Raw genomic sequence first — 25,987 nt, forward strand, 5'->3', positions numbered from 1 at the left:
TTGCTGGTGGGCAGAGCACTGATGAATTCTGTAATTTGACCTTGTGTGCAGTAACTTTGCAAAACTCTCTTATACTTTCTATCACTTTTTCTATTACATTGTATTTCCTGTGTTTATATTCATGTCTTATTTAAGAATACCTTCATCTCTTACTCTCTTACATTATGTATGTAATTATCAGATTGCATTGTTTAGTACCACCATTATAATGTTGTAAAACAATATATCTCTGACCTTAATGCTAATTCCTGTAATGCTTTATATATATATATATATATATATATATATATATATATGTTCATGTACTTTTGATAGGAGAAATTTCAGATCAGATAACTCCCTTTTATTTCTAATTTACTAACAGGTTTACTCCAAAGTGAGCATCCAACTTAAGTGCTTTTACTGCATCTACTGAAATGGTTATAGGTTTCTTTCATATAATCTAGTAATGTAGTAGACTATATTGATATAAACTCTGATGTAACTTTTTCACATTTGTGATTCATCTTACATAATTATAATATATATTTCATCTATATTGTGGCTTAAGTAAGCTACTATGTCATTAGGATTTTTGTATTAATGTTCAAAGTGAAATTGTTCAAATTTTCCTTATACTGTCATTTTCCAGGTTTGTTATTCATATTCTACTATAATTCAATTAGGCAAAATTTGCTCTTTTCTTCTTTCATAACAGTTACATCATAAACAGTTACACAACAGTTCTTTCATAAACAGTTACATCAACTGAGGACTATTTCTTGAAGATTTGGTAAAACTCAGCTGTAAAATGACATAGGTCTGATACCTTTGATGGTGACGCACATGAGTATTTAGACTACTCACTTATTTAAACACACAGTGATGTATACAATTCTCCTATTTCATATGATTTAGAATGTCCAATGCATCCTAGTTTTCCACTTGAGTTTTACAGTTTTAGTGCTGAAAGCCCCACACCTGTGAACTCCCTCAGTCTCATGCAAATCAAACGGTTGGTCATCCTGAGTGGAGTCAATATTGGTCATTTGTACTGGTTAGAAAAAGTATCTAACTTGTAAAATTTACTGGGGTAAATATGCTCCCTATACTATCTTATATAAACATCTTCTGTACTGTACATAGATTGCCATTTCTTTGTAGAATTTGTTAATTGCATTTAATCATTTATACTGGGGATTGGATGTTTTTACAGTTTCTCAATTATTCTTGACAAAATCAGCCTTTAATTTATTGATGATTTATATAAATTTCCTTTTTTTTTTTTACCTCTGAACTTTTTATTGGCCTCCTGCTCCCCAAAGGGTACCCTGCTTCTGCTGGCTTAATGCCTCAGAACTTTGATGTCGTTGGTCTCAGACACCACTTTGCCATCCACTATCTGGCAGGTGGTGGTCTAGTGGGTGGTTTGCATGGAGTTGCTGCTGTCCGGGGCATCAGCAAGATTGAAGCTCTCACTGTCTTCCAGCAGGTGGCAGTAGATGGTGATCTCAGCCTCCAACTTGACCTTGATGTTCAGCAAGGCCTGGTACTCCTGGGCCTGGCACTGTCCCTTTGCCCAGGTCTGTGCCAGCGCTGACTCCAGGTGCAGCAGGATCCCATTGAGCTGCTCCATCTGCAGGGGGTAGCGGGCCTCCACCTCCCTCAGGCTGTTCTCCAAGCTGGCCTTCATATTTCTCATGGAGTCCAGATCCATCTCCAAGGACTGGACTGTACGTCTCAGCTCCGTGAGTGTCGATTCAGCAGCTCCGACCTGGGTGGACTGTGTGGTGACCACTCTGGTGCTGTCCTCAATCTGCTGAGACCAGTACTTGTCCAGCTCCTCTCGGTTCTTCCGAGCCAGCTGTTTATATTGGGGCGGGGTGTCTGCCATGATCTTGGCGAGGTCCTGAGATTTGGGGGCATCTACCTCCACGGTCAATCCACAGCTGGCAATCTGGGCTTGTAGGCCTTTTACTTCCTCTTCATGGTTCTTCTTCATGAAAAGCAGCTCCTCCTTGAGAGCCTTGATCTCGGTCTCCAGCTGCAGCCGAGTGACATTGGTGTGATCAATGACCTTGCAGAGCCCATGGATGTTGCTCTCCACAGACTGGCGCATGGCCAGCTCTGTCTCATACTTGACTCTAAAGTCATCAGCAGCAAGATGGTCATTGTCGATCTGCAGAATGATGCGGGCATTATCCACAGTATTTGCAAAGATCTGAGCCCTCAGGTCCTTGATGGTCTTGAAGTAATGGCTCCAGACTCTGACCTGGGGTCCCTTCCTCTCCATGTGCTCCGGCATTTTGCTCTCCAGCCTCCGATTCTCGTCTCCAGGCTCCTCACTCTGTCCAGGTAGGAGGCCAGGCGGTCGTTCAGGCTTTGCATGGTCTCCTTCTCATTCTGGATGCCTCCCATTCCTGCCAGATCCCCGGCCATCCCAATGGCCAGGCCCCCGGACCCCATGCAGCCCCAGAAGCTGGTGGAGTGGGTCACATAGATCTGGGAACCAGAGCCCCCAGCGCCTGCATAGACGCTGGCTGCACTGCTGACTGGCTGGGCGCCTAGCTGGGCACCTGGACAGAGCCCAGGGACTGGTATTTGGTGGAGAAGGTGGAGCGAGTGGTGAAGCTCAAGCTGTCTGGTGAAGAGAGTGAGAGGACAAGACTCAGGCTTTGCCGATGACCTTTCTGCCCTACTGTTTTCATTTCATTTCATCCACTTTCCCTGCACTTGTTGTAGATATTATTTATACAGACAGATCCAACCAATTTAGCTATCACCTAGCTGGCAGGCAGACAATAAGCATACAGAGCATACGTTATTTGTCACAAAAGTGGTATAAAGATTAGAAAAGTCTTGCAGAATCAGGTGGAAGCACACTTAATAATTACAAAAGATATAAAATTAAATTAAGATAAAGAAAAAATATTTAACCTGATTTAACTACTTCCTTAACCTTTCTTTTATAAAAACGAAGTTTATATTTTTGCTTGGGCAACTCAGGTAAGTGTCCCAATATGTTACCAATTAATTGTCCCTTTTTAAAGGCCTCAAAGTTAGAACTATGTTGCAGCATCAGTCTTTGGTCAACAAAAGCTATTCAATGATCCTTAAATGAACGCAGTTCTTATTCAACGAGCCTGAAGTTTTACTTTGAATTACCTGCATGCTTTATCTTTATGATAAATTATCCTTTCTTGGTGTGTAGATCTGCCTTTAATTGGTTAATTGGATTATAATCAGTAGACTGATTAACAGCACATCTTGGGAGACAGAAATACATGGCAACTTGAAAAAATATTTATTATATCACACTAAGGACAAGTAAAATTAAAAACAAAAATATAATAGTACATATTTGTCAACAAATGTTTGGATATTCACTGATTTTGGTCACTTCAGAAGTGCTGGTTTTTCGAGGACAGCTTATGTATTTGCTACTGTCTTTGAGGGCCTTGATACACATAGGAGAATGGAGAAGAGTTTGATTAAATGGGAGAAAGAGGTCGGTAAACAAGCTCATTGCTCTGTTGTTTTTGGTAAACTCTCCACCCCCTCATGCCACACACACACAAAAAATCCCCAAAGATACGTGTGTTGTTTTTGTGCTGTTTACTTTTGTTTTGGTGCTTTTAGCAATGGCTGAGGGATAAGGCAGAAAAAACATTGTGTCAATGCATTTGTTAGAATTTTTTCTATATTTGCTACCCAATATCCATTTACCATGTTCTGATAATAGCACAAAAGCTTTGCTGCAATAATACCATTCTTTCAACACTTTAATTCATGATATATGAGTTTATTGATTCTGTCATAGAACTATACATTTGCTGAAAATTCTAATGCCTTCGCCAATTAATTGGTTCAGAGATGTACATCATCCAAATTGGCTCAACTAGATATCAGGAAAATAAATTAACTTCTGGTGGAACTAGAACCTATCTTGAATTATGCAATATAATTTTTAACTTTAAAAGTTTCACAAAATTATTACACCAGAAGAAAGGCCATGATCCAGAATAAAATTTACTTTAGTGTGGGACAAAATTATTATCCTCATGTTCAAAATATATTTGTTAAGTTTGAGGATTTTGAGTTATTAAATATAATAAAATTATTTATACATGAAAAGAAATAAGCAATAGACATAGGAAAACAGGAAAAGTCCTATCTCAATTCAAGGTTTTATTTACGTTTTAAAGTTGCTGATTTAACACTTAATTATTAGGTTTTAAAATAAAAATGTCGGGCAGGAGCTAAGATGGCCGAACAGGAACAGCTCCGGTCTACAGCTCCCAGCGTGAGCGACGCAGAAGACGGGTGATTTCTGCATTTCCATCTGAGGTACCGGGTTCATCTCACTAGGGAGTGCCAGACAGTGGGCGCAGGACAGTGGGTGCAGCGCACTGTGCGCGAGACTAAGCAGGGCGAGGCATTGCCTCACTCGGGAAGCGCAAGGGGTCAGGGAGTTCCCTTTCCTAGTCAAAGAAAGGGGTGACAGACGGCACCTGGAAAATCGGGTCACTCCCACCCTAATACTGCGCTTTTCCGACAGGCTTAAAAAACGGCGCACCAGGAGATTGTATCCGGCACCTGGCTTAGAGGGTCCTACACCCACGGAGTCTCGCTGATTGCTAGCACAGCAATCTGAGATCAAACTGCAAGGCGGCAGCGAGGCTGGGGGAGGGGCACCCGCCATTGCCCAGGCTCGCTTAGGTAAACAAAGCAGCTGGGAAGCTCCAACTGGGTAGAGCCCACCACAGCTCAAGGAGGCCTGCCTGCCTCTGTAGGCTCCACCTCTGGGGGCAGGGCACAGACAAACAAAAAGACAGCAGTAACCTCTGCAGACTTAAATGTCCCTGTCTGACAGCTTTGAAGAGAGCAGTGGTTCTCCCAGCACGCAGCTGCAGATCTGAGAATGGGCAGACTGCCTCCTTCCTCAAGTGGGTCCCTGACCCCTGACCCCCGAGCAGCCTAACTGGGAGGCACCCCCCAGCAGGGGCAGACTGACACCTCACACGGCCGGCCAGGTACTCCAACAGACCTGCAGCTGAGGGTCCTGTCTGTTAGAAGGAAAACTAACAGAAAGGACATCCACACCAAAAACCCATCTGTACATCACCATCATCAAAGACCAAAAGTAGATAAAACCACAAAGATGGGGGAAAAACAGAGCAGAAAAACTGGAAACTCTAAAAAGCAGAGTACCTCTCCTCCTCCAAAGGAACGCAGTTCCTCACGAGCAACGGATCAAAGCTGGACGGAGAATGACCTTGATGAGCTGAGAGAAGAAGGCTTCAGACGATCAAATTACTCCAAGCTACGGGAGGATATTCAAACCAAAGGCAAAGAAGTTGAAAACTTTGAAAAAAATTTAGAAGAATGTATAACTAGAATAACCAAAACAGAGAAGTGCTTGAAGGAGCTGATGGAGCTGAAAACCAAGGCTCGAGAACTACGTGAAGAATGCAGAAGCCTCAGGAGCCGATGCGATCAAATGGAAGAAAGTATATCAGCCATGGAAGATGAAATGAATGAAATGAAGCGAGAAGGGAAGTTTAGAGAAAAAAGAATAAAAAGAAACGAGCAAAGCCTCCAAGAAATATGGGACTATGTGAAAAGACCAAATCTAAGTCTGATTGGTGTACCTGAAAGTGACGGGGAGAATGGAACCAAGTTGGAAAACACTCTGCAGGATATTATTCAGGAGAACTTCCCCAATCTAGCAAGGTAGGCCAACATTCAGATTCAGGAAATACAGAGAACGCCACAAAGATACCCCTCGAGAAGAGAAACTCCAAGACGCATAATTGTCAGATTCACCAAAGTTGAAATGAAGGAAAAAATGTTAAGGGCAGCCAGAGAGAAAGGTCGGGTTACCCTCAAAGGGAAGCCCATCAGACTAATAGCGGATCTCTCAGCAGAAACCCTACAAGCCAGAAGAGAGTGGGGGCCAATATTCAACATTCTTAAAGAAAAGAATTTTCAACCCAGAATTTCATCTCCAGCCAAACTAAGCTTCATAAGTGAAGGAGAAATAAAATACTTTACAGACAAGCAAATGCTGAGAGATTTTGTCACCACCAGGCCTGCCCTAAAAGAGCTCCTGAAGGAAGTGCTAAACATGGAAAGGCACAACCGGTACCAGCCGCTGAAAAATCATGCCAAAATGTAAAGACCATCGAGACTAGGAAGAGACTGCATCAACTAACGAGCAAAATAACCAGCTAACATCATAATGACAGGATCAAATTCACACATAACAATATTAACTTTAAATGTAAATGGACTAAATGCTCCAATTAAAAGACACAGACTGGCAAATTGGATAAAGACTCAAGACCCATCAGTGTGCTGTATTCAGGAAACCCATCTCACATGCAGAGACACACATAGGCTCAAAATAAAAGGATGGAGGAAGATCTACCAAGCAAATGGAAAACAAAAAAAGGCAGGGGTTGCAATCCTAGTCTCTGATAAAACAGACTTTAAACCAACAAAGATCAAAAGAGACAAAGAAGGCCATTACATAATGGTAAAGGGATCAATTCAACAAGAAGAGCTAACTATCCTAAATATATATGCACCCAATACAGGAGCACCCAGATTCATAAAGCAAGTCCTGAGTGACCTACAAAGAGACTTAGACTCCCACACAATAATAATGGGAGACTTTAACACCCCACTGTCAACATTAGACAGATCAACGAGACAGAAAGTCAACAAGGATACCCAGGAATTGAACTCAGCTCTGCACCAAGCAGACCTAATAGACATCTACAGAACTCTCCACCCCAAATCAACAGAATATACATTTTTTTCAGCACCACACCACACCTATTCCAAAATTGACCACATACTTGGAAGTAAAGCTCTCCTCAGTAAATGTAAAAGAACAGAAATTATAACAAACTATCTCTCAGATCACAGTGCAGTCAAGCTAGAACTCAGGATTAAGAATCTTACTCGAAACCGCTCAACTACATGGAAACTGAACAACATGCTCCTGAATGACTACTGGGTACATAATGAAATGAAGGCAGAAATAAAGATGTTCTTTGAAACCAACGAGAACAAAGACACAACATACCAGAATCTCTGGGATGCATTCAAAGCAGTGTGTAGAGGGAAATTTATAGCACTAAATGCCCACAAGAGAAAGCAGGAAAGATCCAAAATTGACACCCTAACATCACAATTAAAAGAACTAGAAAAGCAAGAGCAAACACATTCAAAAGCTAGCAGAAGGCAAGAAATAACTAAAATCAGAGCAGAACTGAAGGAAATAGAGACACAAAAAACCCTTCAAAAAATTAATGAATCCAGGAGCTGGTTTTTTGAAAGGATCAACAAAATTGATAGACCGCTAGCAAGATTAATAAAGAAAAAAAGATAGAAGAATCAAATAGATGCAATAAAAAATGATAAAGGGAATATCACTACCGATCCCACAGAAATACAAACTACCATCAGAGAATACTACAAACACCTCTATACAAATAAACTAGAAAATCTAAAAGAAATGGATAAATTCCTTGACACATACACTCTCCCAAGACTAAACCAGGAAGAAGTTGAACCTCTGAATAGACCAATAACAGGAGCTGAAATTGTGGCAATAATCAATAGCTTACCAACCAAAAAAAGTCCAGGACCAGATGGATTCACAGCCGAATTCTACCAGAGGTACAAGGAGGAACTGGTACCATTCCTTCTGAAACTATTCCAATCAATAGAAAAAGAGGGAATCCTCCCTAACTCATTTTATGAGGCCAGCATCATCCTGATACAAAAGCCTGGCAGAGACACAACCAAAAAAGAGAATTTTAGACCAATATCCTTATGAACATTGATGCAAAAATCCTCAATAAAATACTGGCAAACAGAATCCAGCAGCACATCAAAAAGCTTATCCACCATGATCAAGTGGGCTTCATCCCTGGGATGCAAGGCTGGTTCAATATATGCAAATCAATAAATGTAATCCAGCATGTAAACAGAACCAAAGACAAAAACCACATGATTATCTCAATAGATGCAGAAAAGGCCTTTGACAAAATTCAACAACCCCTCATGCTAAAAACTCTCAATAAATTAGGTATTGGTGGGACGTATCTCAAAATAATAAGAGCTATCTATGACAAACCCACAGCCAATATCATACTGAATGGGCAAAAATTGGAAGCATTCCCTTTGAAAACTGGCACAAGACAGGGATGCCCTCCCTCACCACTCCTATTCAACATAGTGTTGGAAGTTCTGGCCAGGGCAATTAGGCAGGAGAAGGAAATAAAGGGTATTCAATTAGGAAAAGAAGAAGTCAAATTGTCCCTGTTTGCAGACGACATGATTGTATATCTAGAAAACCCCATCGTCTCAGCCCAAAATCTCCTTAAGCTGATAAGCAACTTCAGCAAAGTCTCAGGATACAAAATCAATGTACAAAAATCACAAGCATTCTTATACACCAACAACAGACAAACAGAGAGCCAAATCATGAGTGAACTCCCATTCACAATTGCTTCAAAGAGAATAAAATACCTAGGAATCCAACTTACAAGGGACGTGAAGGACCTCTTCAAGGAGAACTACAAACCACTACTCAAGGAAATAAAAGAGGATACAAACAAATGGAAGAACATTCCATGCTCATGGGTAGGAAGAATCAATATCATGAAAATGGCCATACTGCCCAAGGTAATTTACAGATTCAATGCTACCCCTATCAAGCTACCAATGACTTTCTTCACAGAATTGGAAAAAACTACTTCAAAGTTCATATGGAACCAAAAAAGAGCCCGCATCGCCAAGTCAATCCTAAGCCAAAAGAACAAAGCTGGAGGCATCACACTACCTGACTTCAAACTATACTACAACACTACAGTAACCAAAACAGCATGGTACTGGTACCAAAACAGAGATATAGATCAATGGAACAGAACAGAGCCCTCAGAAATAACGCCGCATATCTACAACTATCTGATCTTTGACAAACCTGAGAAAAACAAGCAATGGGGAAAGGATTCCCTATTTAATAAATGGTGCTGGGAAAACTGGCTAGCCATATGTAGAAAGCTGAAACTGGATCCCTTCCTTACACCTTATACAAAAATCAATTCAAGATGGATTAAAGACTTAAATGTTAGACCTAAAACCATAAAAACCCTAGAAGAAAACCTAGGCATTACCATTCAGGATATAGGCATGGGCAAGGACTTCATGTCTAAAACACCAAAAGCAATGGCAACAAAAGCCAAAATTGACAAATGGGATCTAATTAAACTCAAGAGCTTCTGCACAGCAAAAGAAACTACCATCAGAGTGAACAGGCAACCTACAAAATGGGAGAAAATTTTCGCAACCTACTCATCTGATAAAGGGCTAATATCCAGGATCTACAATGAACTCAAACAAATTTACAAGAAAAAAACAAACAACCCCATCAAAAAGTGGGCGAAGGACATGAACAGACACTTCTCAAAAGAAGATATTTATGTAGCCAAAAAACACATGAAAAAATGCTCACCATCACTGGCCATCAGAGAAATGCAAATCAAAACCACAATGAGATACCATCTCACACCAGTTAGAATGGCAGTCATCAAAAAGTCAGGAAACAACAGGTGCTGGAGAGGATGTGGAGAAACAGGAACACTTTTACACTGTTGGTGGGACTGTAAACTAGTTCAACCCTTGTGGAAGTCAGTGTGGCAATTCCTCAGGGATCTAGTACTAGAAATTCCATTTGACCCAGCCATCCCATTACTGGGTATATACCCAAAGGACTATAAATCATGCTGCTATAAAGACACATGCACACGTATGTTTATTGCGGCATTATTCACAATAGCAAAGACTTGGAACCAACCCAAATGTCCAACAATGATAGACTGGATTCAGAAAATGTGGCACATATACACCATGGAATACTATGCAGCCATAAAAAATGATGAGTTCAGGTCCTTTGTAGGGACATGGATGAAACTGGAAATCATCATTCTCAGTAAACTATCGCAAGAACAAAAAACCAAACACCGCATAATCTCACTCGTAGGTGGGAATTGAACAATGAGAACACATGGACACAGGAAGGGGATCATCACACTCTGGGGACTGTTGTGGGGTGGGGGGAGGGGGGAGGGATTGCACTGGGAGATATACCTAATGCTAGATGACGAGTTAGTGGGTGCAGTGCACCAGCATGGCACATGTATACATATGTAACTAACCTGCACATTGCACACATGTACCCTAAAACCTAAAATATAAGAATAACAAATACATAAATTAAAATAAAGAAAGAAAGAAAACACACAAAAAAATAAAATAAAATAAAATAAAAATGTTTTTTCCTGAGCTGAAGAAAGGTTAAGTCACCGTATGCAAGCAACCATTTGAAGCGCAAAGATAATTTACACAGAGACAAGGATATAAGCCTGATTTATTTCCTTTATCCCTGTGCAAATAAATGTAAGAAAGTGACAAAATATTCTTTTCTTCTTTTTCAAGCCCTATGTGTTCACATGTACATTTGTATACTCTGTACCCTGCCCCAAACACATACACACACACAGTTGTACACACTTGCACATATTTGCCCACAATATTTGCAGAAGTAATTGTCTTGGAAACAAGTTAATGACAGTATAATATACCAGCTGCTGGTTGAACAGCCAGACAGTATAATATACCAGCTGCTGGTTGAACAGCCAGAAATAATCCCAGGTGGATGACATAAACATTCAAAAGCAGATTGTATTTTCAAGGTAAGTTACATTGTTGCTCCAGAGAAATGAAATTTTCTTGCCAATATTTAAGATGTTTCATCATGCGTTGAGATTTTTTAGTGTATGTAAAAGGCACAGCTGGGTGCAGTGACTCATACCTGTAATCCCAACAGTTTGGGAGGCTGAGGCAGGATGATTGCTTGAGGCCAGGAGTTCCAGACCAGCCAGGTCAATATAGCATGACCCTATCTTAAAAATAAAAAATAAAATGTTAGCCAGGCATGGTGGTGCATGTCTGTAGTCCTAGCTAATCAGGGTGCTGAGGCGGGAGGATTGCTTGAGGCCAGGAGTTCAAGACATAGCCCGGGCAACCCAGAACCTGTCTCTATAAAATCAAAAATAAAAAAAGTTAGCCAGGTATAGTGGCACACACCTGTAGTCCTAGCTACTTAGGATCGCTTGAGCCCAGGAGTTTGAGGCTAGAGTGAGCTATGATCACACCATTGCATTACAGCCTGGGTGACAGAGCAAGAAACTCACCTCAAAAAAAAAAAAAAGACACCATATATAAACATAGAATCCCTGGAACCAACATTTAAACATTTTTGCATTTGAGCAATCAACAGGGCTTTCTTAATAGCTAAGAAACATCTAGAGTCAGTATGGTGACTTTACGCTTCACTTCAAGAGGATGCTCATCTGATTCCAGGAGGTACAGTTTGTTAAGGGCCATGAGTTTAAGTAATAACTGAGGTCATCGTTTCTGTTTCATCTCACCAGGCAGCTCTAACTCTAAATTCTTTCTCTCTCTCTCTTTCTTTCTTTCTCTCTCTCTCTCCTCTTTCTCTGTCTTCTCTTTCTCCCTACCTTCCTCTTTTCTTCTCTCTATTTGTCATATATACCTGTGCACTTGAATAACCTTCACTCTATATCTCTTCCAGCCATGGTAGTAGATCTGCAACGTAGAAGGTTAGGCACACCAGCCAACAAATTGGGAAGGGAATTTCTATTTGCCATCACTGCTGGCTCACAAATCTCTTTTGGAACACCAAAAACAAATGATAGTTATGGTTTACATAAAGTTTTTATGTTCCTAGCCTCCATAGCCATTAAACTTCACAAAACACCACAAAGACCACTAATTGAAAGTGTCTGAAGGATAACATTACTACTTGAAAAATGAATAGGAGAGTTACAAGGAGAAAGTTTGTTTCCCAATCTTGGGTAAATTTAGTCCCAAATAAAATTCTAATTGCAGGCAGATGTCCCAGAAAATACCAGTCTATACTGTCAGAAATTCCTGTCTGCTATGATCTCAAAAAATACTTCAGAAATATTACTCATACGGCTTGAGATAAGCACTTCTTTGGAGCACCATCAGTTAGCGAATCATAAATAAGATACTAAATGAAGCTCTCAGTCAAGGAATCACAGGTTTCATAAGTGATATTTCAGCAAACACAGGATATGCATCAAAGTGTGATACCTATCTCAAGCTTCAGGGGCATGTATTAAAAACCATTTAAAATTATGTTCCTGATATTCCCTTCTGAATTTACTTTCCAAAGTATCAATGTTTGAGAGTATTTTCCAAGACTAAATTAATTCTCCAAAGGTATTAAAGGGGGAATATTGTATAAGGTCTACCTCACAGAAATTCAAACTTTGAAAGATTCTACAGAGTAGGGAAGTTATGAAATATTTGATGTGAAAATGGTTTTAAACAACAGCATGAAATTGACTTACAAGGTCTTTTTGGTCTTGGTAACTGTGAATTTGTTCACGAAGTCATCTTCCTAAAGTGCCAAACCCTTCTTCTACTCCGTATACCCCCTGCCCTGAGATAAAGAAAAATGAACACTAAACAACCAGCCACCCAGTTTAATAATATTTTATACAAGCAACTTTGTTTATCCAGTTATAATTGACCATTTCACACTTCAGTATGTTTCAACTGGAGCTGAGAGTATTCAACAATAAAATGCAGTAAACAGTCCTGTAGGAAATGTTTCTAGAATTAAATTTGGTGACAAGATGAACATTGTATGGGTATTAATGCAGAGTTTTTCATTTGCACACTGGTACAGTCCATAACGTTTGTACTGCAGACACTTAGATTACTAAGAATTACACATTTCCCCTGCCCCTACATTGCTAATCTACAGAAATCAGTCCCTCACCGTCTTTTCTGCATTAATTACCCACTCCTAGTAAACAGAAAAAGTCCCCTGGTGGGTGAGTAGGAAAACTTAAAAATGAGTTTACATCTCTAGAAAAGAGCCCTGAACTTGTAGCCATCAACAGCATCTACCCAAGCCCAAGCCTAGGGAAAACATCCGCAGCCTTCTTATTACAAGAGTGATCAAGAGTTTTCAGGGCCTGGGCTCAGAGTTGGAGAAGGTTGTGTCCACTTGCCACAGAAGGGCAGGAAATTAAGGTGATCACCTTGACTCTAGAAGAGGAGGCATTCTGGGGACATGTCAGGGCAAGAAAGGAGAAGGAAATCAGAATGAATCCCAGCATAAACACCCCCCAACCAAAAATAAAAATAAATAAAAAAATAAATGCCCCCAAAGAAACTGTCAACTGACTTTCTTTAAAAAATTATATTCACTTATAATTAAATAATTAAGTGCCAAAAATACCTAAAGAGTTGTTTCAAACAAGGAAATGTGAAGGGAAGGAAGATTTATCTTTACTAATAGGTAAGAGATCCTCAAAAGAAGCTGCTTAAAACAATTAAGCAGGAAAGGATTTTTAATAGGGTTTCAAGCCATGGAAACACCCTGAGGACAAGCAGCAGTGGCTCTGGGAATGGAAGCCACAATGATCCAAGCACATGGCATTAAACTTTTCAGTAAAACAGGATTCTCGATGTCATGAGAATAAATAAAATGACACTTTCTGCTGTTTCCTTAAGGAGGCTATTCCTCAAAGACTTAACACTAACAAGACCAAGTAGAATTTTCCAGCTGGTATGAATGGATCATGGGGAAGCTGTTACGAGAGCAGAGAAATTCCAGATAGGTCAGGAAAAGAAATTGTGTAACAAGATATAGAGCTTAAAGAAAAAATATGCCATGACTGTAAAATGCTCATCACATATTCACTCTCTATCACCTCCCATTACCTCCCTGACAGGTAATCACCACTGGAATTTAATATTATGGAATTCCTATACATTTAGCCAGAGTATGAACTTTCACTAAAAAAAAAAAAAAAGTATGTGAGACAGCCAGGTGGGAGGGGATCCCCAGAAAAACTCCAACCGGCCTGCACACTGGGGTGGAACCTCAGGAAGTTCATGCTGTTCGCAGCGGGGAGGAGCCTGGCCTCTCTTCTTCCTGTGTGGAACCTGGAATTCAAGCTATGGGTGAGAAGCTCTCTAGCAGGGACTCTGACCTTATGGAGGATCACTGTTTCCCCCTTTTTTCCTTTTCACCCAAAAAAGTCCTGTTTCTCTCATCCTTCAAACCGCCTGTGAGCCTAAATTTTTGTGGCCATGGGACAGACAAGGACCCCGTCTTCAGCTGAACTAAGGAAAAGTCCTGCAACATTTTTGGTATGCACTGTGGGGGCTCTAGAAACAGTGAGTGAAATGCATGCCAAGAATTCTTTCCCTTCCCTCTCTCTTCTGAGCCCTCTCATCCTCCGGCTTCTGAGGGTAGAGGAAACCATGCCACCACCCCCTATTTCTCCTAGGGTTAGGGGCCTTTTCATAGCCTTTTCTCCCTTTTTTGGAAGGAACTGGTGAGCAGTGGCTCCCCACCGCCCTCCCCTCCCTACCAGGGCTGGGATACCTGGCCCAAGGCGCCATGAGTGGCTGGCTGGCGTTTTCTGCCAAGCACTCTTGGGATGTCCTCCTCCCTGACCCACAGTAATTAAACTTGTCTCCCTGGTGGAGGAACCACTTGCATTAAGAATAAGAGGTTCTTCCCCAGCCATTTTTAAACCTTTTTTTTTTTCTCCTCTTCACACCCAGTCAGCAGTGAACTTAGTCTCTGTAAAGCTTCAATCGTGAAAAAGGATTCGTGGGGCTAGTCTTGGGCTGTGGCCAATCCTGGTGTGCTTTGCATGTCTCCATGGTGCGTGCTGCAAGCCTCCATCTTGTTTTACATCCTGGGGGCGTGGCCAGTAACTGCTTGGCAAGGATTGTTGAGCGATCCTGCCTTAGAGGATGAGCCCTCTCTGGTTTGACATCTGCATGTTTTCGTAGCCCTGTCTCTTAAAGGGCCTCACCCAGCAACTGGATTTCCTTCTGCCTATCTGCGTGTATACTGTGTGTGCTGTCTTTAAAAAGATCTCTAATTAATTTGTCCTAAAGAAGACAAACACTTGGATCAAATTTTTTTAAGGGAAGTTAAAAGCTGTGGTACCTTTCAGTTCACATGACTTTAATCTTTGAGAAATAAAAACAGCCCCTAAATATTATTGGTAAAGTGTAGGTAAGATGCAAGGTTTGCTCAAGTGTTTCAAGGTTACAAACTGCTTTTTGGGTTTTGAAAACTGTCTGTCTCCTCTGCTTCACAGCTGGTAGGGCCTGGAAACATATGGAACTAATCACGTCCTTAACTAAGAAGGCAAACCTTGGCTGCAGTTAGCACACATTTAAAACAATTTACCAGGTTTTAAATTAATGTTAAAAATTACTAGGAGTTACCATTATAACATGTAATTGAGACCACTGGAAATCGATTTGCATGCAAGGATTGTAAGAACAGTGAAATATGTTTTTAAGTAAAAGGTTATAAGAAGGCATGAACATGTAAATTTTTGCCTAGGGTTAAAGGATTGTTTTGAATTAAATTATTAAAAAGCTGAAGGTTCAAAGAAGTGATGGAAGAATTGTGAAAATTAACTTTGCTGAAGAGGTTCTCTGTGTGAACATATTGACTAAATTCAAAAAACCGTGTTATATGGTTTTTCTGTAAATTGAGCATTGAAATAAAAGCATAACAAGGGTTTCCTATGGCACTAGCTGCTCTTTGGCAAAATCTGTAAAGGGTTATAAAAGGTTTTTGCTTCTTTACGTTTTCTGAGTCATCATTTTTGCAAAACAAATAATTTGTGGTAATCTGGAATTCTGTTTCCTAATATCAAGTGTTTTAAACCTTGAACATTTAACAGCCTTCCCAAAATCAAACTTGAGCTTCAAAATTGTCTTCCCCAGCACCTGGCTTTTTAAGTAGTTTGAGAGGGCCCCTGAAGTGTCCAGAGAAGAGAGGTAAACAGGATTATTTGACATGTTTAGGTACATGGGATTGCCAAAATGATATTCAGTCTTCTTTAGGTTATATCTTGGTAAATAATGCTAATATATGTTCCAACACTGTATGAGATTTCTAAAATTCTAATGTCTAAATGTATGCTACCAATCATAATTAAGGTTAAGTTATTGCAAACCACAGAGATAACCAAACATTTTTTGTCAGTTGTGTTTCTAACTGTCACTACCCTGGGCATTTTGCTGTTCACAGACAATTGTTGTCTTGCTTTAATCCTTTTCAAAAGATGGTTTATAATAAGCTATAGAACTTTAGGAGGTGCTCTCAAATACAGGCTTCTGAAAGCTTTTGAGATTGTAACATTGAAATAAAGGAAAATTTACAGGACTCATAAAGAGCTGAAATATTCACAAATATCAAGCAAAACAAGAGTTAACTAGATGGACTGAACTCAGGAAGCTGAACCAAATCTTTTTGACTTTTGCTTGGAATATTTGCTGATCCTTGTTTTGTTTTTCACAGTCAAGGAAACTTATTTTGAACTATTTATGGTCATTAATAAGTAAAGTATACACTCCTCTGATAAAAATTTGTAGCATGTTTGTTTCTCTCTGCCTGGTTCCTCTAGAATTTGGAAACTATCTGTGAGTATTCTTGTGGCAATATAGTTTTTGCATCAGTGCAATAAGAATCCATTTTTCTTTTGCAACAGAAAACAATTGGAAAAACTGGTTATTTTACAAAGGCTTTGACTGGAAGGGCATACTTCCCTTTAAGGAGTCAATCTTGACTTGCAGAGCCAATAAAAGCCCCATGTGGAAGCTGGCCTCATACTCAGTCCCTGTACAGGGTTCCTGACCTGTAGTCAGTAAAGAGTATCACTTTCTAACAGGTCCAGGAGCTCCAAGTTTATCTTGGGACCATAAGAGGAGAGGATGACCCAACTCACATGTATTTGAGGATAAACCCATGGCTAGGCATGGCTTTAAAAGGTCTTATCTGAGATCCCTTGAGGAATAGAGTTCCATCAAAGCCAATCTAAAGGGCCTGCATAGAAGTAATTATTATGCAAATAATCAGGCCAAGTATAAGGCTAAAGTCTATTTTGCAAAAAACTTGGTCCTATCATGGTTTTTTTCTTAACAAAAGTGAGGACTGGACAGAAATTATGTTTCAAAAGTTATACATTTGTTATTAAATTCTAAACTCACTAGTTGTTTTTAAGTTTTTGCCTACATTTTTAGACTAACCCTGCTTATTCCTGTGAACCAACCAGCAATCCCCAGCTGCAGCTCAGAAAGAACAAGAGGGGTGTTATCTGGTAATGTAGAAATCTGGATCAATATTCTAGTTCTGAGCAATTATCCTGCAAATCCTGCCAGGTGATGGGAATAAATAGAATGCCCATCACTAGGAAGTTTCCTTTTTGGGAGAATAAGACCAAGGGCCCTAACCAAAGCCAAGCACCATGCACCGAAACCCTAGCAAGCATAACTATAGCTACCAGTTATCTGGGTGTGTCACAAGACATCCTTTTCTCTCCCTTGTTGGAAGGGGACTCAATTCCACAGTTTTACCTTAGCATTCAGCTTATCATGAGGAATCCATGCAATTCCAAGCTTTGGGCCAAAACCCTGAGAAGGAAAACTGGATCTGAGGGATCCAGAAGCAGACAATAATGGAAGTTAAAAGGCACAGCACAAGTGAGTGTAGCTGATTCCTGCCCATTAAGCCAACCCAGTCTTCTTGTTTCATGGATAAAGGCCATGTTAATATCCATGGCATAAAAGAGGTCTAGGGAACTCCAAGGCTACTTACAGTAGGGGTGATAGAGGTATAGATGAAAGCAAATAATTCCTATTCTCTAGGCCCCCCAGCTTCATGGGTGCAAGCTGCTTTGGTACTCATGGTGGCACCTGCCAAGGTCTCCAGAACTTGGGGATGCAAGGACAGAAGATGGAAAAAGGACGCTCTTCCATCTCTCCCTGAAGTACCCCAGGTATCTTTTAGGAAGTGAAGGGAACCATGGATGCCTGCTCACCTTTCTAGATGGGTAGCCGTTCATCTTCACTCTGTACCCCTTTCAAATGCATCCTGAACCCCTGGGACTCCTTTAAAAAATGCCTTCTCCTTTCCTTTCCCCTTCTCTGTCTTCTCTTCACAGATAGGTAATTGTGTCCCTGTACTACGGGACACTCATCTCAGATGCATCCTCCAAACTGGAAAGAGTTAATTTCCCAAACCTTGAACTGGTTGGCTTGAGATTAGGCTCAGGGGAAGGGAACACAGAAGCCCAGTGTGCCGGCAAAAGGGTGAAGTTTTTTTTACCGGTCAAGCTTTTGGCCTCCTTCTCCCTTTGCAAACTGGTAAAAGGCCTTGGGATTATTGAGCTCTCCTTACCCCTCCCCTTGTTTCATTTTGATACATGTTTTCTAATAACCTGGTTGGTCTGTTCTTGCCTTCAGGCCATCAAACTCCAACCAGTCATGCAACCAGAGCCTCTGACTATGGCCCCTTCTGCTGGGAACCCTTAAATGGGCCTCTGAGGGAGCTCTGACTGATGCTTCCCCAAAACAGCGCAGGAAGCAGTTAACATTGGTCTTCATTCTTATCCTTATCCTTATTCTAACAGCAGTTATGTGTACTTCTTTAGACGGGGGAATAAGACAGCCAGGTGGAAGGGGGTCTCTGGAAAAATCCATCTGGCCTGCGCACTAGGGTGGAGCCTCAGGAAGTTGATGACATTTGCAGCTGGGAGCAGCCTGGCCCCTCCCCTTCCTGTGTGGAAACTGAAATTCGACTGGCTGGGCAGGAAGCGCTCTAGCAGGGACTCTGGCCTTGCAGAGTATCCCTGTTTCCCCGTTTTTCCCTTTTCACCCAATAAAACCCTGCTTCACTCACCCTTCAAACCATCTGCGAGCCTAAATTTTTGTGGCCGTGGGACGGACAAAGATGCCATCTTTAGCTGAATTGAGGAAAAGTCCTGCAGCACAGGTATCACTGCACATTTATAATATTGTTTCTCTGTTTTAAACCTTGTATAAATAGGAAAATATCGTATATAATCTCAAGCAAATTTTATTGAAAAGTATTCGTATATGTTAAAGATGTAGTTCCAGTTCATTCATTTTCTCTGTTTTGACTTTTTCTTTTATACATATACTACAGCTCATTTATCCATTTTCCTACTGTTGCAACATAGACTGCTTATAATTCTTCTAATTACTAACAATGCTGGCATGAAATTGTTGTGTATATCTCTGGTAGATATGTGTTATTTCTTTTTTGTAATGCTGAATTATTATTATTTGTCTAAGGTGGAGATTACCAGGGTAGACTCGCTCTGGCCATATATAATGATTTCTGTGGCTACATAACCTGCCAACACTTAGTCTTATCACACATTTTATTTTAAAATCAATATGTAAAAAATACTAATTTACTTGGTAGTAATTTCAATTTTTCTGATTATTACTGAGGTTGAATATATTTTCATATGTTTACTGAATATTCCTGTTAATTTTCTTGTGAATTTCAGTTAATGTTTTTGTTGATTTTATTAATTTGTAGTGGTTCTGAAACATATTCTAGAAACCAATATTTTGTCTGTTGTATGTGTTACAAATATATTTATTTTGTATAGCTTCTTCATATTTAGTATTTTTACAATTTTAACAGTAAAATTAGTTTCATGTTTTATAGCTATAATTATTACAACTTTTAAATAAATATTTCCTTAATTAAAATAAAAATGCATTATCCTTAATTTTCTTCTAAGATTTTTGAAATGTGCATGACTTTTTCATTCTTGTGCTGGATTTCTACCTGAAAAATATTTCTCCTTTCTGAGGTTCCGTACCTGTTTTTTGATGTAATGGTATGAAAAAAGGCATACTCACTGCGTTAGCTAGAGCTAAATATTTACTGACTAATAATGGTCTCTTTCCTGCTTCACACACACACACACAAACACACACACACACACACACACCATCATCCTAGTAACTTCCTGAGAGTCTCTTTCTTGTTCATTTCTCCTTCCATACAGGAAGGGGAGGGGTTTGAATCTAGAATGCTGATCTATTTTTAACAAATAGCCTTAACTCCTTCCTCCCCCATACTTTAAAGCTGAGAGTTAGGAGAAGCATCTTTAGCTTCCTTTAAGAAAACAACTTATGATTTCAAATTTACATTGTTCTAAAGTCTCCCAATTTTCATCCAACTCCTCCCTTTGAAAGAAAACCAGCTTTATCTTCAAGATGAAATCTAAACCCCACCAGAGTCAACAGTACTGTTTTCTGTTTGTAATTTTTTACCTCAAATTGATTCAGAAATGTAATGAAGTTCAAACACAGTCTTAAAGGTAGAAGGAATGGGGAAAACATGTCTACATAATTCTAAATTTCTGGACAAAGAAGGACTTAAAGATAATTAACACACTTTGGAAAATAAAAGCAATAATAAATTTCTAATACCAGATATTGAATATTTTATTAAGCAGCAATTATCAATACTGTAGAAATGCTGCACAGACAAAAATAAAATAGAAAAAAAACCCAGAAACAAACACAAGTGTATAATCAAATAAGATTTTAGAATAGTGAGAGGTAACCTCTTATAAATAATATTGTAATAAAAACAATAGTTATAATGATATTGAAAAAATATTCCCTAGCTAATGGCAGTCAAATTATTTCCAACAAAATAATAGCATTAAGAATAGTGAATCACAGGATGGGTGTGGTGGCTCATGTCTATAATCCCAGCATTTTGGGAGGCCCAGGCAGATGGATCACTGGAGCTCAGGAGTTCAAGACCAGGCTGGGCAACATCGTGAAACCCTGTCTCTACAAAAAATAGCTAAATTAGGCAAGCGTGGTAGTGTGCACCTGGAGTCCCAGCTACCCAGAAGGCTGAGGTGTAAGGATCACTTGAGCCTGGGAGACAGAGGCTGTAGTTAGCCGAGATCCTGCCACTGCACTCCAGGCTGGGCCACAGAGCCAGACCCTGTCTCAAAAGAATAAAAATAAAAATAAAAATGACTAGTGAATCAATTATATTACTCAAATATAATTATAAATTTTTATAAGCTATTTGAATTGAATAAATTTTAAAGAAGAAATGCAAAGGAACAGAGTACAAAATTATTTATTTAAATATATAAAAATTTGTAAGTATGTGAAAAAAGAATTAAATAGCAATAGAATAAGTAGAAAAATAATTTGCAAAATTTATTGTAAAGTGAAATATTTTATGTAGCATATATTATGTAAAATTTTTATTACCAATAAAAAATAAAATATAGAACATAAATATACCAATACATAAAATAACATAATACCTATTTCATATTTCATATGTACTGTATATAATACATCATAAGCATTAAATACATATATCACTTTATGATATGCATATGCTATGCACCATTATACAATGGATTATGAAAAAGCATTCCATTTTATTATAAAATATACTGTTATGAAGATACAGATGCTCCTTGACTTTGATGGGGTTACTCTTCCATAATCCCACTGTAAGTTGAAAATATCCTAAATCAAATGTACACTTCTTTACTTACAGCGTTTTCAACTTATCATGGGTTTATCCTGAGATAACCCTGTCATAAGTTGAGGAACATCTAAATGCATATCACTTTTGCACCTTTGTAAAACTGAAAACTTTTAAGTCAAACTATTGTTAAATCAGGTTTCTCTGTATATAAAAAATTATAAAATATTACTTATTAAAATTGTAACACTTTAAAATATGTGGTGTTTTTTCAAATTGGTATGAAAATGATGTAGCATCTTCAAGTGGCATTTAGGAAAGACCATGAATAAACTAATTATCCACATTCTTTACACATAATGGAAAGTAGTGTAATATTAACACTCTAAATCTTTAGATATTTTACAAAGAGAATATATGATTATAAAATAGCTATAATAAAATGGTACCACTATGCTTTAGTTGTGGGTTAAATTTATACATTCTATAATATTTAATTAAAATCCCTTAACTGCACATGTTTCATATAAGAATGTATCAAATAAAAATCATGAGATGTTCCCAGGGATATTTGATTGAAAATTTTCATTAGAGTGCTATATAAACAAGTAAATATTGGAAACCAGCTAAAATGATGATAGATGAAAGAAGATCTACACATTGGAATACAAGGCAATGAAATTTTGATGTCATTGATATCGATTATGATATAATGATAAGTAGAAAGCAAATCAATACACACACACACAAGTTTTGGAGACATGTATTACCAGTTTATCCATAGATATAGAACTGTGATTTTTCTCTTTTTTAACTTTTCAGTGTTAATACATTCTAGGTTTTCCAAATTTGTGATGTTTGTATAGTGATTTTACAATAAGAAAAAATTACAAACTCCCAAATTTTAAGAGGTAAAAGCTTGTTATGGTTGTGGAAAAAAGGGTTAGTGTGGAAGGCCTATGTGATATTGTGAAATACAGATTTGGTCTTTATCCAGTTTCCTGACATATAGCTCCTAAAAAGCTTGGAATCTCTTGAGTGATGTCTTTTGTATGCTGATGAGATGACTGATGGTAGGAGAGGCTAGATAGCTTGGAAAAGCGGCTGGTCACCAGAAAAACCAAGGCATGATTGGAGAGTTGAGATATTCATTTCCATCCCCAGCCTTGGGGACAGAAAGGAACTGAAGGTTAAGCTGATCACCAATGGCCAATGATTTAATCAATCATGCCCATATAATTAAGCTTCCATAAAAACCTGATAGGACTGGGTCCAATGAGCTTCCAAATAGCTGAACCCCTGGAGCTTCCTGGAGGGTGGCCTGCCCAGAGAGGGCATGGCAGCTCTTCCCACACACCTGCCTTCTGCAACTCTGCTATCTGGCCATTCATCCACACTCTTTGTAATATCCTTTATAATCAACCAATACACAAAAGTGTTTTCCTGAGTTCTGTGAGCAGCTCTAGCAAATGAATCAAACCCAAGGAGGAAGTTGTGGGAACCCTGATTTATAACCAGTTGGTCAGAAGTTTGTGGTGGCCCAGACTTGCAACTGTGGTCTAAAGTGGGGACTGTATTGTGAGACTAAGCCTTCATCATATACAGAGCATCACAACTGATTTAAATTAAAAGACATCTGGCTGATATCCACTGCAGAATTGATTGGTTGGTGTGTGGGGAAACATGCCTCACATATCTGGTCTGGTATCGTCTGATACCAGATATGTGACCGCATGAGAGTAGAGAGTAGAAACAACACTTTTAGGGTATTTTTATAGCTCTAACAGCCTAATCTATTTCTCTCTCTACAGGCAGTGCCTGGGAAAGACAGAAAAAGATGATTTGTTCCAAAACTCTTGCAAAATTGCTAATGGCAATACAGTAATGATATGTAGTAGTAACAGAATCCTTACATATGAAATGCTTTTAGCCGGTTGTACCCAGTCTACATAGGCTAATGAAATAGTAATAGGAAATAATCCTTAACAAAAGGGTTTCCTTTGTGCAAGTAATGTCCTGATGCATGTATTAGCCCCTTACATGTTAATTTTGAAATAAAAAATGTGTTAATAGAAGAAGAAAGGGCACCTGCGTTGTTGGTCAGATTTCTCTATTACTTTTTCTGTTTGTTATAATTACCAGTATCCTTCACATTGTCAGTAAAATTTGGTATTAGTTAGATCTATGATTCCTGTGACTCTGATTTGATTTGATAATTTGTATTGTCTAATAGTAAAGTTTTTAAAGTAGGCAAAGGTAAGGCATAAACTGGAGTTTTTTATGCAGTAATGATTTGGAAACACAAGATAATGCTTTGCACATAAGTAGAATGAAAATATATTTTTGTTAATTTACTACAGCACTGTGGTTCCCCATAGAATCCACTTCAATTTTGTGCTGTTTCTCATAGAATCCCTTTCTGTTTTTCTTTCTATCAAACTTGAATCCATTTTATATAAAATTAGCTTAGCGAGAAGAGAAGGCAATTATCCAGTCCCAAAGCACACTAGACAGAGACGTTTGCTTTTCTTCATATGGGAGAGATGCATGAAGGAGGCACCTGCTGTTGTCCACCTGTGGTCCATTTACATCTTGGTGAAGAACAATAAGGAAGAGAAGCACTTATAGAATGTGCAACATGCAGTGCAACCCTTCAAACAGTTACACAGAGTTAGAAATGTTAGGGCGTGATTTATTCCTCAGGCAGCATAAGATATTTATTCAGAGAGATTTGGCCCAACTAGCAGTTCTTCTAAGTCCTAGATAAAGAGACAGTAATGAGCTTCAGCCAAAGAATAATCTTTTTTCTCTAAAAAGCTACCATTTATCAAAGCAGCTACTGGGTATTTAAAAAAATTTTGTTAAAGAAATAAGTTCCAAATATATATCCTTGGGAAGCTATCCCCATTATTCACATTGATATATGCATACACGTTTTAAATAATTTCTTATCAGATAATTATATGCACATTGACTCAGAGATGCGCACACACACAAATTTAATAGAGAAGATAATGTCTGTTTGTAAAATATGAGTTTATAGTTCCTCAGGCATAAGTTTTACTATTTCCTTTTGTGTGATACTAGATTCCCTTTATCTCTTGGCCCAAGTGTAAAAGAGAGATGATACAGTTTCCTGTTTCTTTTGGCTTCAAATGGCTGTCTAAAATGCCTTACCCATTAGACATAGTAATCAATACACACACAAATCCGTACATCTCTGTACATGGCATTTTCCTAATGCCACCTCTTCCCATCTTTGTATCTAGGAGACAATTTAACTTTTAATAAGCATTTATTGAACACATATCATGTGCCAGGTACTATGAAAGGCATTTGGAATGATTATGTTTATTCAGAGATTGTATTTATTCACATTGCATGTATGACTAAAGTTGTTAAATGTTAAGATGTTTTAAGGAAATCAGAGCGTTTTCTTTACCTCAAGTTTGAGAATATGAAATGCTTCACAAGTGTAACTAAAGGAAAACATTGTAGAGATTCATTTTTTGCACATGGTTTAAAGTATCTACTCTTAAAAGTTGTAGAATTGACATATTACAAAGTATAGGCTTCATTGTGTTGAAATACCAAGAGATGATGATTCTAGCAATGAATTGCTTCAAGTAAATTTTACTCATGGCATTGTTTTAAAAAATAGAAGATTAAATTTTAGAAACAGTTACTTAACTCAAAAAATAAATCGTTCATTTCCTATTAAATGATAAGGTCAAGCTTTCAATTTGATGTTAAAAGAGCTTCAGTGTAGATGCTGGTTTTAGAATTTTTATCATTTTTGACTACATATTATTAAACACAGAAACAGGGGAGACATTTTGCAATTGGTAAAGTAGAGAATAATTGGGAAAAATTATCTTAACACAATATTTTAAACATTTGGCCTCCTTTGAGAACAGTGATGCAAAAATATTTTCTGTATATTCTAATACAAGCAAATTTTAATCTCTTCATTGGGTATTTTGAGTATTTAACATATTTAATTTACATCTGATTTTTTTATGCCTGTTTGGTAGATTCTGAAATCTTTTCCTCCACCTCTGTGGACCTGAAATGAATCTGAATCCTTTGTCTGGGCCCTGAGTGCTATGGTTGAGTGGTTTAATCTCTGTCCCTGGGAGCACAACCAAATTCATCTCCATTGAAATCTTGACTCCTCTGTGACTTGGCTTTGCATCTGGGTTTCCATCTGTCACACATTTCACTGGGTTGTCTTTATTCTTTCCTGGTAGGCTGTTTAAAAAGAATTATTTAAAAAAAGAGAGTGGACCCAGCCCATGCGCAGCTACTGCAATCATAATATGGTGACCCAAGATTTCAGGGATCCCCATTGTTGGGTGAATAAAATAGGATACATGAGAAATATTATAACTTAATCAGTGAGTTGATCTGTGTTGAGTATTTTGGAACCTTTTAAAAAGATTTTTTTTTCCACTAGATAGATTAAGCCTGACTTTCAAGTTTAATGCATTCCTTTAATTCTCATATGCCTGAAACTGTCTCAGTAAGGCTCCAGTGAGAAAT

At 38.6% G+C, this 25,987-nt stretch overlaps 1 long non-coding RNA gene and 1 pseudogene across 1 annotated transcript; one reads left to right on the plus strand and one right to left on the minus strand.

The window, feature by feature from the left end:
- Nucleotides 1–1,273: 1,273 nt before the first annotated feature.
- LOC100447199 (keratin, type I cytoskeletal 18-like) lies at nucleotides 1,274–2,399 on the minus strand (annotated as a pseudogene).
- An 11,666-nt stretch (nucleotides 2,400–14,065) lies between these two features.
- On the plus strand, nucleotides 14,066–19,262 carry LOC134760757 (uncharacterized). The gene is made up of 2 exons (XR_010138704.1): nucleotides 14,066–14,298; nucleotides 18,400–19,262. It is a non-coding gene; the product is annotated as an uncharacterized LOC134760757 (long non-coding RNA).
- Nucleotides 19,263–25,987: the final 6,725 nt, after the last annotated feature.

The sequence above is a fragment of the Pongo abelii genome, chromosome 1, assembly GCF_028885655.2.
Source record: "Pongo abelii isolate AG06213 chromosome 1, NHGRI_mPonAbe1-v2.0_pri, whole genome shotgun sequence".
NCBI lineage: Eukaryota > Metazoa > Chordata > Mammalia > Primates > Hominidae > Pongo > Pongo abelii.